The sequence below is a fragment of the Podarcis liolepis genome (assembly GCF_965112155.1).
Source record: "Podarcis liolepis genome assembly, chromosome: Z".
Taxonomy (NCBI): domain Eukaryota; kingdom Metazoa; phylum Chordata; class Lepidosauria; order Squamata; family Lacertidae; genus Podarcis; species Podarcis liolepis.
The window spans coordinates 6,005,205-6,010,919 of record NC_139570.1 but is presented as its reverse complement, the minus strand read 5'-3'; the positions used below and the strand labels follow the sequence as shown (position 1 = coordinate 6,010,919).

Below are 5,715 nucleotides of genomic sequence, written 5' to 3'. Positions count from 1 at the left end.
AGAGGGTTGGAAAGAGATTATGTGTTGCTACCTATATAAGACATTAATTACTAAAGTGGTTGCACATCTGTTCATGGGTTCACTTTTAGCCCTCAGGTTAATACCCTGTGGGTAACTCATAACTTGTAATTATCTTACCAGCTGGTAACCTTCTAAGCTCTTCTAGCTACCCAAAGGGGGTAAAAGTTATGATGGCAAGGAACTGTGTACAAATCCGTATTTGTGATTTTTTTCCCCCTAGCCATATGCAAGAAAATCATGAGCTGGAATAATCCCAAATTCTTAAATCCCTAATAGCAAATTGGTTGATTTGATTTCATTGAGAGAGTTCCATGCAGAATCTGACTTGGAAGGAGTATTAAGCAAATTGAACCAAGTCTTCCACCCAAAAGAAAATCCATCCTCAAATCAACCTTGATTTTATTATTAAAACACTTTGTTTCGACATAATTATTTTGAATAAAATCCACATTCATCCTGCCCTGAGCCACCAGCAACTAAAATGTTGCTTGAGCATTCACTGTGTCAAGTTTTCAGTCTGTTTTGAAATACTGAAATTTCCTCTGGGATTCAAATTGCATTAAACTAAGTGCTCTAATAGATATGCTTCAAGAGATCCATTTCAGATTTTACCCTATTATACATCTTTAAAAACCTCTAACATTCTAGAACTCTAGGGGAAGAAAGGATATGCACAGCGCTTATCAGATACCTGCAATTTCATGGTTTATGATTATAGTCCCATAAGATGTACTCAAGAACACGGTCTAGGGAGAGAACATGGGAAATCCCTTCCCTTCTGGGTCCTAGGTTCAGTCACTGGCAACTTCAGGTGGGGCTGAGAGAGACACCTGCCTGAAACCCTGGAGACCATTGGTAGTGCGGGCAGTACCAAGCCAGATGGGACAATGTTCTGACTCAGTAAAAGCCAACTTTCTATGATCTTATTAGATGTGTTGGGCCATGGCTCAGTTGCACAGCATCTGCTTTGTGTACAGCAGGTCCCCAGCTCAATTCCCAGCATATGCAAGTAGTGCTGGGAATATCTCCCTGCAGAGAACAACTGTCAGTCAGTGTTGTGAATGCTAAACTAGAAGGACCAGCTGTCCATATTCCACCATCTTTCAGATTCCATGCTACTGTTGCTCAGTATCTCCTGAATGTTTTTTTCCATGTATCCTATGGAAATGCAACCTACCATGCAGTCCCCATATTCTACAGTGATTAAGTCTAAGTATTTCCAACTTTAGCTGCCTGCCTATCTTTTTTTTATGAATTCTGTTCTATGGTTGACTATTTTACATTTGTTCATTTAATGTGTTGTACGTTACCCTGGTGGACGTGGGTGGTGCTGTGGTCTAAACCACAGAGCCAAGGGCTTGCTGATCATGAGGTCGGCGGTTTGAATCCCTGCGACGGGGTGAGTTCCCGTTGCTCGGTCCCTGCTCCTGCCAACCTAGCAGTTCAAAAGCACGTCTACTGCAAGTAGATAAATAGGTACCACTCTGGCAGGAAGGTAAACGGCGTTTCCGTGCGCTGCTCTGGTTCGCCAGAAGCGGCTTAGTCATGCTGGCCACATGACCCGGAAGCTGTACGCCAGCTCCCTCGGCCAATAAAGCGAGATGAGCGCTGCAACCCCAGAGTTGTCCATGACTAGACCTAATGGTCAGGGGTCCCTTTACCTTTACCCTGGTACCTAGAAGAAGAAGAAGAAGAGTTTGGATTTGATATCCCGCCTTTCACTCCCTTTAAGGAGTCTCAAAGCGGCTAACATTCTCCTTTCCCTTCCTCCCCCACAACAAACACTCTGTGAGGTGAGTGGGGCTGAGAGACTTCAGAGAAGTGTGACTGGCCCAAGGTCACCCAGCAGCTGCATGTGGAGGAGCGGGGAAGCGAACCCGGTACCCCAGATTACAAGACTACTGCTCTTACCACTACACCACACTGGCTCCCAAATGAAGGGTGGGTTATAAATTGCTTGTTTGTTTGTTTGTTAAAATTCTATACTCCACTTCATCCAAGGATCAGAGGGTGGTTTACAATATAAAAACACAACAATACATAACATAGTAGCAAACAAAAACAACACACACACACACACACACACACACACACACGAGTTTAAAAGGCCATAGATGGTTTAATTAGCCAAAGGCCAGGGAGAAGAGGAATGTTTTTGCCCAGTGTCACAAAGGCACCAGAAGATCTTCCCTGGGGAGAGCATCCCACAAGCGTTCTCGTGTTGACATAGCAAAGACCTGTTTAAATTAATTCAAAACATAAACAGAAAAATTTCAATACATCTTTAAAAAGATCTTCTTAAGACTCCCACCTTCTTTTTCACCAAGGATGGGAAACCTGTGGCCCTTCGGATGTTTAGTACCATCTCCCGTAATCCCTGCTGAGGCTGACCTCCTCTAACAAGATACAGAAGGCCACAAATTCTCCATCTCTGCTTTTAGTGATGGGATTTTCTAAAAAAACTCTTAAAGTTGAGTTGAACTACATAGATTCCCATCTCAATGAAAAATGAGGACCAGTTCCTCATTCCTAAAAATATGAACAATTCTTATGTATTATCTGCATTATTATAGACATAATAACTTACTCAAAGGCATATGCACCTCATGTTTCCTAAAGTAAATGGCACATAAACGGATGCATGTAAGTATTTTTTTTACATATACTTTTGCATGTAATTACTCAGGGGGTTGTTTCTGGTTTTTAATTGACAGTGCATGAGCAATTCAGACATAAGCACTCACCTGATGAAACAGGCAGACCATGGCAGGCAAATCTTGATTGGGTCAAAATTGTCAAATTCCATGTATAAATCTATTTAAAATGGACTTCTCCTTCCATCTATCCCTGCCTTTCAAAAATATAATATCCTACTCCTACACATGAGCATGAGGTGGAAATTCATGCACTCAGACCAGCAGGTGTCAAACTGGGAAAAATCAACCAGAACTTGAAGTACTGCAAAACTAAGTTAAATTATGATTAATCAGTTCAATGACATCACGATCCTAAATGTACTCAGAAAACATAGACTGCCATGACTGCTATGTCAACAGTAGCTAACTCATTCATTTATATATTGGTCAAAGGATTCTGAAGTACATCATTATGGACAGCAGAATATAGGGGTCAGATGGTCTGGTTATGTCTCAGAAAGTTTTCATTGAAAATCAATGAGCCTGGGCCCTGTTCACAGAACTGCTTCTTGTGTTCCCTGATATAACCACCATCCACACCATATAACTCAATGCCAATTCACAGCAGGAAAGTTGTTTTCAAGTTTTGCTCCCCAGGTATTTACACTGAGAAGAAGATAGATTGAAGAGAGCATTGTGGTTGAGAACCAAGAGTTCTTAAAGGAAGACAAATGGATGGGAAACAAGGCCTCTGAGGAATAACTGAAGGAATCAAGAATGGATGAGATGATACAAAAGAATGGGCAGAGGAGGTAACAACAGTGCATAGCAGGCAATGTTATGGAAACGTTTGTGAACAGAATATGCGACAAGGCTTGGAGTTGAAGAATAACTGTACAACCTCCTCTTCAGAGGATGCGGCTGCAGATTCAGAGATAGAGATGGAATTGCCTACACAACCAACTCCAGATGTACCAGATAAACCAGAAGCACTTGTACAAGAGGAACTGGTTGTGAAAGTACCTGAAAAGCCCAAGGACATTGCATTACTCACCTCTTACTCTGAAGAAACCAACTCAGAAGCCCTGCTGGAACCAAAGTGTCCCTTCTCCATTGGCATCAACAACTCCTACAGCAGGCTGGGCCCCTTTAAATGAAGAGGTTCGTTTCACTGAAGCTGGCTACTGAGATTTTATTTTATCTGTTTTATTTATTACATTTGCATACTGCACCACATCTGAAGAACCTAGGGTGGCTAATAACAGAAAAATGCAAAATACATAATATAACAAAAACAACCCAATAGCCCACCTCACTTCCAATGGGTTTACTCTAAGCATAAGTACAACGGGTACAACGAATCCTTAACACAGAGCTATCCATGGTGCTGTGGAAGCCTTTCTTCCCTTTGTCTCCATGTTCCTGTTGGCATCCGTCTGTGTCAAGAGATAATGGGGTGCACCTCCAAGGCTGTAGTTAAACTGCTGGAGAAGCATAGCACCTCCTGGGGCAGCAGAGGCCAGTAACTCATAACTACCCCTCCCCTAACACTAGATACACCCCACTCCATGTTCTTAGAATCATAGAATTATAGCAATGGGCCTCTGGGCATCATCTAGTCCACTCCCTGCAATGCAGGAATCTCAACCATAAAATAAACAATAACTACCGTATTTTTCGCCCTATAGGACGCACCAGCCCATAGGACGCACCTAGTTTTTTTGGGGGGGAAATAAAGAAAACCCCCCCCCAGCTGTGAAGCAGAGCACCCCGCGCTCCGGGCAAGCAGGCTGCGGATAGCTTCCCGAAGCGTGGGGCGCTCTGCTTCAGTGTGCCCCGCGCTCCGGGCAAGCAGGCTGCTATCCGCAGCCTAGGGAGCCCTGCGGGAACTCCCACGGGCTCCCCAGGCATACGGATAGCTTCCTGAAGCCTGGAGAGAGAGAGGGGTCGGTGCGCACTGACCCCTCTCGCTCTCCAAGCTTCAGCGAAAGCCTGCATTCACCCCATAGGACGCACACACATTTCCCCTTCATTTTTGGAGGGGGGAAAATTGCATCCTATAGGGCGAAAAATACAATATATTGTTACATACCAGCCCAATCTCTGAGTAGAGAGAAACTCTAGGGGTACCAACGCTTATTTGGCGTCCAGTTTCCTGGGAATGAAGGGCAGTAGAGACTGTGGTGTCTTCCGCATATATGGTTATATTTACACAATTACCCAACCTGAGCACAGGCTGGCAAGATCCAGGAGAAGGAAGCTGAAAAGCTGTGCCACCCTCTGGACTGGTTGCAGTTAAGGAGGCAGGTAAGTGAGAGCTGATGGCAGCCCCATTTGCCCTAATACATCAGCCCCCACTGTATGAATGTGTTTGAATGGCTTAGGAGAGATAACATGTTAGCTAGAATTCATTCCACAACTCTCTAAATTTCCTCAATATTGTGAAATTTGCAGCACTTGATTGCTGAGGTGAACAAGCAGAAATGAAAGCATCTTGGAAACATTCAGTGTCTTCCATTTCTGCCTGTGAAAATGAACAAAGAGAAGCAAAGGTTCTTCATCTGTGCAGCATGCCTCCCCAACATTCCTCGTAACCTTCAGATTTCTAATTAGGCAATCTGAAACGCCTCACATTGTTGTTTTCTCATGCTGCCTTGTTCAACTCCTTTGAAAAGGAAAATCTTTGTATCTTGCTCTTTGGAAAACAGTATTGTTGTGCCTGGTAGGAACAGCTCGAATTCATCACTGTGTTGTTTGCTCACAGAATTTCTCCTTTCTTTGCAGCTTGTTGGCCTACGACACACGCACACAATCAACTCTACAGCAAAAGAGACTCAGATCTGATATAATGGTCTGTCATTACTAATGTGACCTCTAAGTGCAGAACAAGGTCAAATCTCTCTGTTTTCCTCTCATCTCCCATCATCTAGGTAATTTCACCTGATACATATATTCTTGCTTCCTTTACTTTTGCTCCTCTTTAAAAAAAAATCGTGCAGAGCAACAATTTTCATTGATTCTAAATGTCACATAAAACCATAAGACTAGGAGGAGGGGG

The 5,715-nt window shown here is 43.3% G+C and overlaps 1 long non-coding RNA gene across 1 annotated transcript; it reads right to left on the bottom strand.

Moving 5' to 3' along the window:
- Positions 1–483: 483 nt before the first annotated feature.
- LOC310697970 lies at positions 484–4,016 on the bottom strand. The gene is made up of 3 exons (XR_014521272.1): positions 3,712–4,016; positions 2,766–2,950; positions 484–1,696 (listed from the first exon to the last, which is right to left on the bottom strand). It is a non-coding gene; the product is annotated as an uncharacterized lncRNA (long non-coding RNA).
- Between the last annotated feature and the right edge of the window lie 1,699 nt (positions 4,017–5,715).